The sequence below is a fragment of the Planococcus citri genome, chromosome 4 (genome assembly GCF_950023065.1).
Source record: "Planococcus citri chromosome 4, ihPlaCitr1.1, whole genome shotgun sequence".
NCBI lineage: Eukaryota > Metazoa > Arthropoda > Insecta > Hemiptera > Pseudococcidae > Planococcus > Planococcus citri.
Window position 1 is genome coordinate 16966622 of NC_088680.1, and position 12647 is coordinate 16979268.

The following is a 12647-nucleotide window of genomic DNA, read 5'->3' on the forward strand; positions in this document are numbered from 1 at the left end:
AACGAATTGTACGTATGCATATAACTCATATTCTGTATATGGTGTGTCGTGATATGGTCGCCGGGCTGCGAGAAGGAAAAACACGCGTATACCTGTGTGTAATGTGCTGTTTTCGTAACACACACATGATGAAGATAAGTCAGTAAGAGAAAACCTTGAATAGAGTATTTTTACAGTTGTTGCGAATCGGTTTTCCGTTATAATTTCCTGTTTCAAAGCACTATACATCGACGACTTGAGCTCGCCAGTTTCTATGTTTTATGGCAGAATAACGACGCGGCGATGTCGCTGTCGTCGTCGTCGAGCTACAGCCATTTAATACAGGTGGGTGCAAGGTGCAGGGGTGGGAAAACACTAAATGCATTGAAGGTATGCCTGCCTGTATTATTTCCTACATATATGCGAACGTATATACGAGTAGCCAGGTACTTGGTACTTATTACGTGGTTCGAGTACATGAATATTACGTTAAATGACCAGCTAAGCTAATGTTGAGGTATATTATGCGAAATACTATCGACATTGCCTGTAGGCAATAATGCCAATGATATCATACGACAACGTGTACTACCTGTACGACGATGTATGACTACGTATGGTATGCTCATTGCTCACCAGCGACGACGACGACGATGACGAATGACCTTGAAAAGACGACGTATCTAGGCGGATATTTTCCTCTTACGAAGAAAAATTTCGACATTGGATTTTCCTTTGGAACTAACGTAAGCTGCCAGATGACACGATAGCCTAAAAAAAAAAACGGTTCTCGAAAAGGAAAACCCGAGCTATACGTATAGTCAAATCGAGTGAAATTTAATTATGTACCGTTGTGCTCCCTGTGGAAGATCAGCGAGAACCTGGCAATATCTGTAGGTCATTCATTTATTAAAACTTGGTGAATTGAACGACACTATCGGCGTAAAAAGGGTTGCTAGTAGGACCGTAAACCTCTCTCGAATGACGTCATCGACCGAACGATTACGGCTCAATAGGCCAAGCATCGTACTCGTATAAAAATAGGGTCATGCATATCGTACGTCATATTTTTAGCTGTTGTGTGTGTTTTTTTCTTCTTCCTTCTCCTGTTTTATTTTTCCATTGGTAGTTTTTTTATTCTTCTTTGTTTTATTACGATTGTAGAGGACCTCGAAGAGAGGGGTTAGCGTAGGCGGGGGTGGTGGAGATGGCATAATGTGATCGTCGTGTCATATAAGATTACTATCGATTTTTGCGTGTGAGATGCTGGGATGTTCGATGTATGTACGTACTAGTCTGACTATTTATAAGGGTGAATGAAGTAGGTAGTAGGTATAGGATATTTTGAATCTCTCCCTATTCTCAGAGACTCTTTTTTTCTGACGAGAGATTGTTGTTTAGGGTTGCTGTATGATGGGATCTTGACGAAGAACAAGACCATTTGTACGACGAGAATTGATATTATCGAAGGTATGAATAAGAATATGTTGCTGGGTATGGGGTATAGGGTTGGGGTGAAGGAGGAGACCCGAGTAACGGGCGAATTCCGCGACGTGAATGGCCCGTAGAAACCGGAAATATGATTTTATTTCGCGAGTTTTCGTAGCAACAAGTGAACTGAGCACGATTCTAACAAACAGGTTATGAATTTTGTATGGCCATTGGACTTAGTTGTAGAGTTGTTCTTTTCTCTGAAATGTATTTGTTTCCTAATTACTTGTTGATGTTTAGATGGATGGATTTATGAGTGGTTCAAAATTCACTGGAGCTTTTAAAGACATTGTATTGTATTTTAGGTGGATTGCAGGAAAAAATCGGAGGATTTTGACCAAATTCACTGAAGACTTTGATTTCGAGTTGAAAGTCACTCAGAAATAATTTTAGCTCCGGAGGTTTCTCTGGAAAGAGAAGTGGGTGCTCAAGGAGGGGGCATTTTCGAAAAAAATTGTGTTTTTTGAAACCTATTTTGGAGAAAATTTCGTAGTTTCGAAAAAGATAGTGTTTGAGATTCTGCATCGATCTAGGCCATTGCTTTCAAAATTCAAGACCACTTTCTGGATTCTACTGAGCAGTTAAAAATTTTCAAATTGTTCATTTTTTGAGCAAATTCGTTGTTTATAGAATATTTTTTCGTAAATTGTTCATTTTTTGACTAAATTTATATTTTGAAAATTTTTTCTTCGCGAATATTTTCGCATTAATCATGCCAAAATATCAGAAGATGTAATTTTTGAACCTGGAGAAATATTTTGAAATGCAGTGGTGCTAATTTTTTGGTCATGATTTTCAATTTCAAAATAAATCGAGAAAAATTGCCAAAAACTTATCAAATTTTTTCGATTTTTTGGAATTGGCATTAATGGCAAGAAAATGGCACCACTGCGTTCTAAAATATTTCCTCGATTTTAGAAAGCAAATCGTTTATTTTTTTCGATCATTATCATGTCATTTTGTGTATTTTCTCAATTTTAAAAATGTTTTGGATTTATTTTAATGATATTATGCTGAAACGACATTTGAACGTTTTTTGAGCATCTTGAATTTGAAAAAAAAAATCATTTCATGTGTCCTCATTGAATTATAACCATCGTGATATATTAACCAAATTTTTTGACATGGAAACATTTAAGACCAACTCTTGAAAATTTTCATCAATTTTTTTATACATTTTTACGAATTTTATCACGTTTGAAAATATTTTTGGTGGAACCTACGACACTTGTATGTGTTTAAAATTACATTTCACTCACTTTCACTACGCTTTGTACAATTTTCAAGTCAAGTGCGATGAACACATCGACAATCGAGTGATAAATGACTATTTAACAACTTATTCCGAATACGAGCGTACTTTTAAATGCGTTTTTAATGTAATTTCGACGTTTTTAACGATGCTTTAACGATTTTTACCACGTTTAAAATTATTTTAATGATTACTTTTTTGGTATTACTGCTGTGACTGTGAATATTTGCGTGTAGAATAACATTGAAACATGGCTTTGAAGAAAGCATCTTTGGAAATGGCAAATACATAAATAATGAAGTTGTTGTACGTGGTGTCTATAAAGAACTTCGGCTTTCAACAAAACGATTTTCGTAATCGAAAAAATGCTGAAAAGGCCCTGCAATTGATTCTAAAATCTTGCATTTTTCGTTTAAAATTTGATAATGAAAAACGTGCCCCTTATTTTGTAAAAAAGTGCTGATTTGGTGCTAAGAAAACCGTAAAAAAAACTCAGTTTGTGGATCAATTACGATTTAAGGAAGAATGCTACTCTTATTTTAATGAATTATTTGAGAAATTGGAGAAAAGGGGTCTGAAAAACACTCCCAAAATGTGATGAAAGCTCATTTTCAATGGAGAGGGGAGTGGGAGGGTCAAATTCAAAAAAATTTCCATGCATGAAGAATGCCTTTTTGAAGAGGGGAACAGTTGAAAAATATTTCCAGGTCTACAGAGAGTATTTTTGAAAAAAGACAGGTGGATAAATTCTGAAAATCATTGCTCAAGTCCTGCATTTTCATTTGGAGATTCTATATTAGAGACCCTATTCTATCAGTCTGTCAAAAGTTTCAGATACAGGGTGTTCTGTAAGTCCAGAAATCGGTTTCTGCTCAAAAAATTGAAATGAATTTCACTCTGTGCAACGTATTTTGTGAATTCTACACTCGACGTGGTTTAGACGAGGTACGTGTGCAGTTGTGCATCTTTGAAACCGGTTTCGTGTGTCCCAGCTAGTTTTAGATAATGTATTAATGTACAACGAAATACACGTATTGGAAAAAGTGTGAAACGAAAGTCAAGTACATACATGAAAAATCGATCGAACATGGTTTACATTTTTTTTCTTGGAGATCGAGTGAAATTGAGTTTTGAAAACTGAACGATGCCATTCTCACGTTCTCGAGCTGAGCTTTTACCCCTTTATAAAAATGTTGTGGTAAAATTATCTGCTACTGAGATTCTTGTGGTTTTTTTCATGTCATGGTTTTCAGAATTGGTCAAAAAGTGTTTTGCCACTTCTGAAAATACGTACCTAAATCTAGGAAGGTGAAAATTCGGTATTTCCCGTTTCTGAGTCTTTCAACAGGGTGTCAAAAAAGTTCAAAAATCAAATTTTTGATCGAGAAGTGATTTTTAAAAAAATTACTAGAAATTTAAAAATTATCAAAAATAGAGAAATTTTTCTAAAATTTAAAAACTTGAAGGTCGAGAATTCAATTTTGCAAATTTTGTTGATAGCCTGTGCAAAGAGTCATGAGGAGAGTTTTGAAGAAAATATCGAAGAAAATTGAATGCATCGAATTAATGATTTATTCCCTTTCACAGATCATAAAGAAGTTCTGGATTTTGATTTTAAAACTTACCGGAGGGGGAGGGGGGAGGTGTTATTCAAAATTTGGTTTCTTTTTTTTGGGCAAAATCTTCAGCAACTAATTGATCCATCTAGCAACAAATCGTAGATTGAAAAGACTGCAAATAGAACGTGTATACAATATACATTCCTATTCTTGAACAAAAATACTCAGCCAGATTTGCCAGACTGTCTTGGTCTTTCTGTAAAAATCTCGTTTTCTGTTCTAACGTGAAAATCATGCTACAATATTGTACCCTTTCCCTCTCTATAGTCAATCGTACTCCCAACAAGATAAATCCTTTCCAAAAATAAACTACACAAGGATGATGATTGGCTTAGCTCGTAATCCGAACAATAATACCTCGTTATCTTATCTCGTAGGTCGCGTACGCACATTTGCCTAAAAATATGCTGTTAATAATAAATTGTACTCTTGTGTTTGGTTGAAAACTTACGCAAACTTATTGGCGATAACCGGAAATATGTACCTCGGTTGAAATACGTACGTCTACGTATACGTTAGCAGTATTTAATATGTATTCGTGATGTTTCTGCGTACAAAGCTCAAAGGTAAATTCGTCATTCATCCTTTCGCCAGATTCGGAGAACGAATAGTAAATTTTAGTGTGTGAGAATGAGAACAAACGGGTCATTGGTGTCGATGACGATGATGATGACGAGTTAGCTACGTGTTGTAAAATACTCAGCAGTATTCTTTGATGAGTAACAAAACAATCGTGCGTGGTGTCTCGATGGCTTTATTTGTATAGGTGGAAAGCTGGAGGCATATCTACTCTGCCTCTGCCTGTCTATGTCTAAAATCCACATAGATCTGATCTAAGTAAATATACGTGTACACTGTACATAAACCGTATTATCTCTTCTGTGTTGGTAAAAATTCCTCTGTATTTTCTGTACGAGTATGTAAGATATACCCAACCTGTATTTTGAATCGCTTTTTATCTGTATATAGAATATTTTTTCCTAAATCCTCTCAGATCTCTTTTCATAAACATCTTTCGTAGCTTATACCATACCTATGGTTGAATAAAAAAGCAAAGCAACCAAATCCTACGAACTACATCTCGAGAAAACCGTGAACTTGACGTTATTATATGAAATCAACATTCGATCTGGGTATTATGCGTACTTCCATCTGCGAACCTCTCTACTAGTTCGTTCGTCTTGCTTGTTTTTTTACATAACTCGTTACCTCGTTACCTCTTCGCCGCCAGTCTCGAGTTGGTCTTCGAACGTAATAATCTCGAATACCTGTGTGTGTGAATGTGTACAGTGTACATAATTGACCTGGCAAAGGTGATGCTGGTCGATCAGCTGTTGATGCTGTACCTCTGCCTATACGTACGAGTTTATTTATTATGTGTACTTCATGGACATGGATACGGATAGCTTGAGCAGCCAAACTCGACGTACGGTAATGCGAATGCGAAATAAAACATCGCGAAAAACCAGTTGTTTGTTGTCCAATCTGCGCGCGAATATTGATCTTTTTCTCTTTCTCTCTCTCTCTCGCAGAGCTGGGTTCATTCGCTTATAGTACCTAACTCGATATTTTATGATAATACAACACGAAATGCACATATTTTTATTCGTCATTTTTTGCCTCGCTCGTCTCACCGAACGGCGAACACCTCGCTTGTCTCTTGCCAGCGAGCCGGGTCATATTATGGGCATAGATGTTTGAATATCTTTCATCTTTCTTGTCTTTGGTTTGGAGTACAGTAGCTAGAGAGCTACTGCATGGCGAAGAGAGGTGACTGGTTTTTATCTCGTGTATCTTCCAATATATCGTATGGATATTTTATGTACGGTATTTGCGTGCAATATATACGTACAACGTACACGTATATTTGGCTCGACTCCATCATTTCCGTGATTTTTTTCTTACTTTTTATTCGACTTAACTGTGTGTCCCTATTTTCAATGTATATTTATCTTGGTTGGCGTGAGGTTTTTTACTGATCTTTTTTTTTCTTTCTCTATTTGCAATTACGTACACTGCTCGAGTATTTAGGTTCGAAAGTTTGGTATTTTTAAACGGAAAATTGGTGGTTATTTTGCTTTCTTCTTTCTCGATTCATCCTACGAGATGTTGGATTGACTTGTGATGTTTGAATTTGTTTGTAGTTTGGGTGAAGACCACCACGAATAATGCTGTGTGATTGTAGAGAATGAAGGAGGTGAAAACGTGTGTTTTGGGTTCTTCTGTGGTCGAATTTGTTACTCCAAATTGGTAATATTGAGATCTGAAAATTGCACTGTTATTTCAGCGAGAAGATGGTAATGATTGTCTAAGATATTGAGCTATTGAAAAAAGAAAACATTCCAAGAGAAACTTCGAGCCCATCTTCTTTGTCAAAAGTGTCAAGAAGTCCCATTCTTAAAAAAGCACTTATTTTTATTTAAAATCGTGAACGTCACTTTTTTTTGCCAAAATTGTCAAATATGCCCTGAGTTTAGTAAACATTGTCAGAAATTTCCATTTTTGCAAAAATAGTCAGAGTCATGTTTTTTTTACAAAATTGCCAAGAAATTCCTGCTTTTTTGCAGAAACATCCAAAAAGTATCGATTTTAGTCTTAGCTGTCCAAAAAGTCCTTTTCTGCAAAATTGTCAAATAGATTTTCAGTTTTTTGACAATAATGAAAAATTGTATTTTTGGCCTACCTACATTTTTAGAAAAAGTCTAGTGATGTGTCAAAATTGCTAAAATCTTCATGTTTTTGTCAAAATTACCAAGGAAGGTCTCGGGATTTTTTCAGATGTATCAGAAAGTTCAATTCTTGACAATATTTTCAGAAGGCCCGATTGTTTTTTAAAATTGTGAAAAAGTAACATTTTTTTCCAAAATTGTCAGATTGGTCTTGATTTATGTCAAAAGTTCCATTTTTCCCCAACTGCGCCAAATAAGTCCTGGGTCCTGATTTTTGGCAAAAAGCTTCATTTTTGTCAAAATTGTCAAAAAGTTCTAATTATTGGCAACACTGCTGGAGATCGTCTGCTTTTTTGCCGAAAAATGCAAAAGGTAGGTGTTGATTTTTGTCTCGGATTTCTAAAAAGTCCTTGTTTCTGTAATCATGTTTCAAAATTGTCAAAAAATACAGTTTTTTCAGAATTGTCTAAAAGTCTTATTTTTTATCAAAATTGTCAGAAAAATCCGGAATTAAAAAAAAGAACAATTTTTAAAAAAATTGCATTGTTGAAGTCCTGTTTTATGTTTCAATGCCAAAAGTAGTCCTATTTTGCCAAAATTGCCAAAAATGTCCCCTTTTTTCAAAATCGTCAAAAAGTGTCGTTTCTTGTAAAAATTGTCAAAAAAATCCGAATTTTTGTCAAAGAAGCATTGTATTTGTTTTTCCCAAAATTTCCTAGTTAAAGCTCTATTTTAGCTGTTTCATGTCTAAAAAGTCCCATTTTGCCAAAATTTCAAAAAATGGAACCCATTTTTCAGAATTGTCAAAAGTTTTATTTTTTTCCAAATTGTTGGAAAAATTACAAATTTTTTTTAAAAAGCACTTTTTTAAAAAAATTGAATTGCTGAAGTCTTGTTTTAATTATGTTTCAATGCCAAAAGTGGTCTCATATTGCCAAAAATGGTCCCTTTTTTCAGAATTGTCAAAAATCTCATTTTTTTTCAAATTGTCAGTGTCGTTTCTTGTCAAAATTGTCAAAAAAATCCGAATTTTTGTCAAAGAAGCATTGTTTTCTTAAAAAGTATCTAGTTAAAGTCTTCTTTCTGTTTCATGTTTAAAAAGTCCCATTTTGTCAAAATTACCAAGAATGGCCTTTCTTTTTCAGAACCGTCAAAAAGTCTCATTTTTTCCTAATTGTCAGATATATCTTTTTTTTTTTTTTTTCAAAAAACCTATCATAAGGTCCTATTTTTTTGCCAAAATTGTCACCATGTCTCATGTTTTGTCAAAATTGTCAGAAAAATCGCAATTTTTGTCATAAAAAAGTCCTGTTTTCCTCAAAAAATTGACGACCAGCTGAACAGCGTTATGTTCCCCACACGTGAAGCTCTCTTGACGTATTCAGTTTTGTCAGAAACCGTTTTCAAATCGTAATAATTTTGATTTTTTTTTAAAAATTAGAATGACAGTATGTCAAACACTTCTAGAAAGTCGTAAAAGTTGGTTCGTTGGTCATAAAGCAGATTCTGAACCTATTCGTCTTATAATTTGATGAGGCGATTATTGATTTTTCCAACAAAAAAATTTCGATAACAAAATTGAGCATCATTTTGATTGATCCATCACTTATTTTTTGGCAAAAAGAAAGGGGAAAAATAGTCAGTGTGTGACGATGTTATTTCGAGAAGTCTTGGCAAACACAGGAAATGTGTCTCCCCCCCCCCCTTCTCTAATACCAGCATTGAAAGATATTAGGAAACCCTCGAAAGTATGGAAGAATCCCAAGGAACGTCTCAAAGGTCCGAGGTTGGATTGATGAGGAGCTTGCTTGAGTATTGATTAAATGGCGAATTACAAAAACAGATCGACGATAGCTCGATTATTGATCAAGTACCTATTCGAATCCGTCGATTATTTTATTGCAAAAAATACGTGTACTTAATGGATTTAAATCGATCGTACGTGAAATATTCTTGACACGGCCAGTCTGGTTGTTCGCGTGGAAACAGTTGTCGTCGAGGAATATTACGTTGCTATTGTTATTGTCGTCGTGTGCATTTATTGTCGACGACCTCGATAAATGGATATAACTTATACCACTCGTACTATACGTACTTGTTGTAAATGTGTGTATATCCAGATAAACTCTTTTTTTTCGCACATGTATGTATAGGTTCTGTACAGTGTACAAGTACAGCACACAGACTACACACTGAATCACTTACACAGTCCACCCAGTTGACCACATGCTAGCAAAAAGCTAGCGTTTTATTCGCGTTTTGATAAGTTGCTAGCAATTTACTCGCTTTTTGTGGCCAGCAATAATTGTCTCGCTAAAAGTAAGCGATTTTCTTGCAGTTTTTTGCTAGCAAATTCAATTCTAGCAATTTTCGAGCTGTTTTCCAGCGACTCTCAGCTAGCTTTTACTTCACTTTAACTTGCTCGCCTTATGCTAGCGTATTACTGGCCGATACTTGCTCGCAGTTCTATGCTAGGACAGTTCAAGCAATATTCTCGCATATCGCAGCTAGCTTTTACTTCATTTCATACATGCTCGCCTGATGCTAGCGTATCACTGATGGATACTTGCTTGCAATTCTATGCCAAGAAAGTTCAAGCAATATTCTCGCATATCTCAGCTAGCTTTTGCCTCACTCTATACCTGCTCGCTTAATGTCAGCGTATCACTGACTAATATGTACCTGCTCACAGTTTTATGATAGGAAACTTCAGGTAATATTCTTGCATCTCTGAGCTAGCATTTACTTAGCCATCTGGCTCTAGAAAAATGTAAGCATATCTCTAGTTTCTGCATCTGGTGACTTGGCGTTTTCTTTGTAGTCAAATGATAGGAACGTGCTACCAGATCTTACGCATTTCTCACCAATAAACCTTTTTTTGCGTTATTTATTGTAGCAAAATGCGAGCAAGTATCTTTTCCATCCCTCAGCGCGCATACAAAAATCATTAAAAATATTCCTGCATATGACAATAGGAGTAATTGCACCCCCCCCCCCCCCGCCGATCTTCTGGGGCAACTTTTTTCTTAAAGGGGACAACAAAATTTCATCAAATGGACATGGAAAGCTGTAGTTTACTCTATACTCCAATTTTAACACCCTCTGAAGACGACTTCAGGTGGGTTCAAGTCATTTTAGAGCCTCCAGTAGGCTTTTGAAACTTGAAATTCCCACAACATTAATTAATCAATTGGAGTTGGCAAGCTGAAATTTACTTCGCAGGTTTCAAATGGTTTTGAAGCTTCCAGCTACTTTTAGGAAATTCCAATTTTCCAAAAAACGCCATACAACCTTCGAAAATTCGGTGGAGGCTCCAAAACGACTTGAAATCCACAAGCAGTCGACTTCGTAGCGTATTAAAATTAGTTTGCAGAATGAATTTCGACTCTCCATCTCAGTTTGATGAAATTTTGTGAAAATTTAAAGTTTCAAAAATCTGCTGGAGGCTTCAGGAATTTTCAAAGAGTCGCTGGAGGCTCCAAAACGACTTGAAATTCACCTGCAGTACTTCGTAGCGTATTGAAATTAGTTTTCAGAATAAATTTGAGCTTTACAACTTCAATTTGAGTTTCAAAAATCTGCTGGAGGCTCCAGAACTGCTCAAAACAAGTTGAAACCGTTTCCCATCGATTTGGCATGTCGAAAATAGGGTATATCCCAAATGTCAGGTTTCTTGGTCAATTTGGTAAAATTTTGATTTTTTCTCACATTTTGGCCAAAATTTGATTTTTGAAAATTCACCAAAAATCGAAAAAGGTACTTTACCACTTGAAATTTTGACAGGTGATGAATTTTTGCATGATCTTTCGATCTACATTTGTAAGGTTTGAAAAATTTCGTGCACATCCTATGTTGAAACGCGAAATCTGCGATTTCGGCTGAGCTTTCAATCAAAATTGCCGCCATTTTGTAAGTAAGGCCAATTTTTTTTCAGCAAGTTTGCTTTAAAATGTTCCTTAGGATGTCCCCTTTAAGGAAAAAGTTGTCCCGGAGGATCGGCAGGGGGTGCAATTACTCCCATTGCCGTGGACTAAAATGTTGTTCAAATGTTTTTGAAATTTTTCATTTTCATGGTTTGTTTGATACTTCATTTTCAAATTTTAAATTTTGACAATTTTTCTATTTAAAAAAAAAAAACTTCATTTTTTATTTAATAAAGAGATTTTTCAACCTAAGCGCTAGCATAATGCTAGCGAATTGCTAGCGTCGATCTCTCTCATGGTATAGTTTGCTACTCTTAGATAAAGTGTGTCATCAAGTTGAATATAAGCTCAAGGTGGTATCTTGTTGAAAAGTAAGAAGAGTGACATCACTCTTCTTATACTATCCCAAGATGCTAGCGTTATGCTACCTCTGAGCTGGGATAGTCGCCTAATTTTTGGAATTTCCTGGAAAACTACCACCTGTTAAAGGCAAACACCCAGAATTTTTAAAAATTAATTAACAGTAATTACTTTACTGATCAAAGTTTTTCTACGCTAGCAAAATGCTAGCTTCTTGCTAGCATAATTTGCGCTAGCGTAAATGGTGCCGGAATATGAGACACTTTTTGCAAAAATTGCTAGCAAATCAGTCGCGATTTAGTCGCATGTACGTAGCAGAATGCAGAGCAAAGTGCCAACAAAATGCTAGCTTTTTGCTAGCTTTGTGCCAGCTACGTGCTAGCTATTTGTGCGCAATTCTGCTACTCTAATGCGACCTAATCGCAACTGATTTGCTAGCATTTTTTTAAAAAAGTGTCTCAAATTCCGGCACCATTTACGCTAGCACAAAATTTGCTAGCATTTGGTCAACTGGGTGCAAGTACACAATATGTATTTATAGTTTACTCTTCGTTCAGTCAGCGAAGAATTACCAAGCTAATAGAAGAAGAGACAGGTGGGGCAAAGAATGGGGCATTTCGCACGAATATTTGTACGTACGTAAGCATATAAGCATAAGCAGAAGAAGAAAAAAAACGAAGAAAAATTAGTGCCCTGTCATCAGCCCTACGCTCTTCTGCGAGGCTTGTGTATAATTACTCGGACGTGTTTACGGATATCGTGTCGTCGTTGAATATATAGGCCATCGTATGGCGCACAAACATTGTACTGTGTATTTAAATTTATACATTATACTCGATGTACTAGAAAAGATATACGTTGCTGAGCTTACGAGTAATAAAAAAATAAAAAGGTGTACGTATAAAAATATAAATCACAGAATGACGAAAACGTACGTACTTCGCATTGTGTAACATATGGTGGTGCTGCTGCTGTCTATGTCTGCGTCTGTGTCTGTTTATTATGTGTTGGTTACAGATGGTTATTATTGGAGTAAATGAATGAATAGAAATGGCCCTAGATGAGACAAATTGACTCGTTGTGTAGTTGGATGAGACTCAAATTGTAGGCAATAACCTCTTTTGTGATTTATGAAATAACCCGAAATAAACCAAAGTACTGTGTGTCCATCCAGTATACTCGTATGTCGACAATTAGAGTTCACAGACAGACGAAATCTGTCAAGGCACGAAAATATACGATCACATTGTCCTATAATTGCCGAAAATAAAGTTTTCGACGATTTCCTGCTCGAAAAGGAAATACTTATAGCAGGTGCACAACTTCAGTTTAGGTGAAGTGCTTTTGAAGTCGC

At 35.8% G+C, this 12647-nt stretch overlaps 1 protein-coding gene across 2 annotated transcripts in view; it reads left to right on the forward strand.

Annotated features, from left to right (window-relative positions):
* The window catches only part of LOC135843976 (histone-lysine N-methyltransferase, H3 lysine-79 specific-like), an 87104-nt gene that overhangs the window by 10784 nt on the left and 63673 nt on the right, over positions 1-12647 (forward strand). The window lies entirely within an intron of this gene.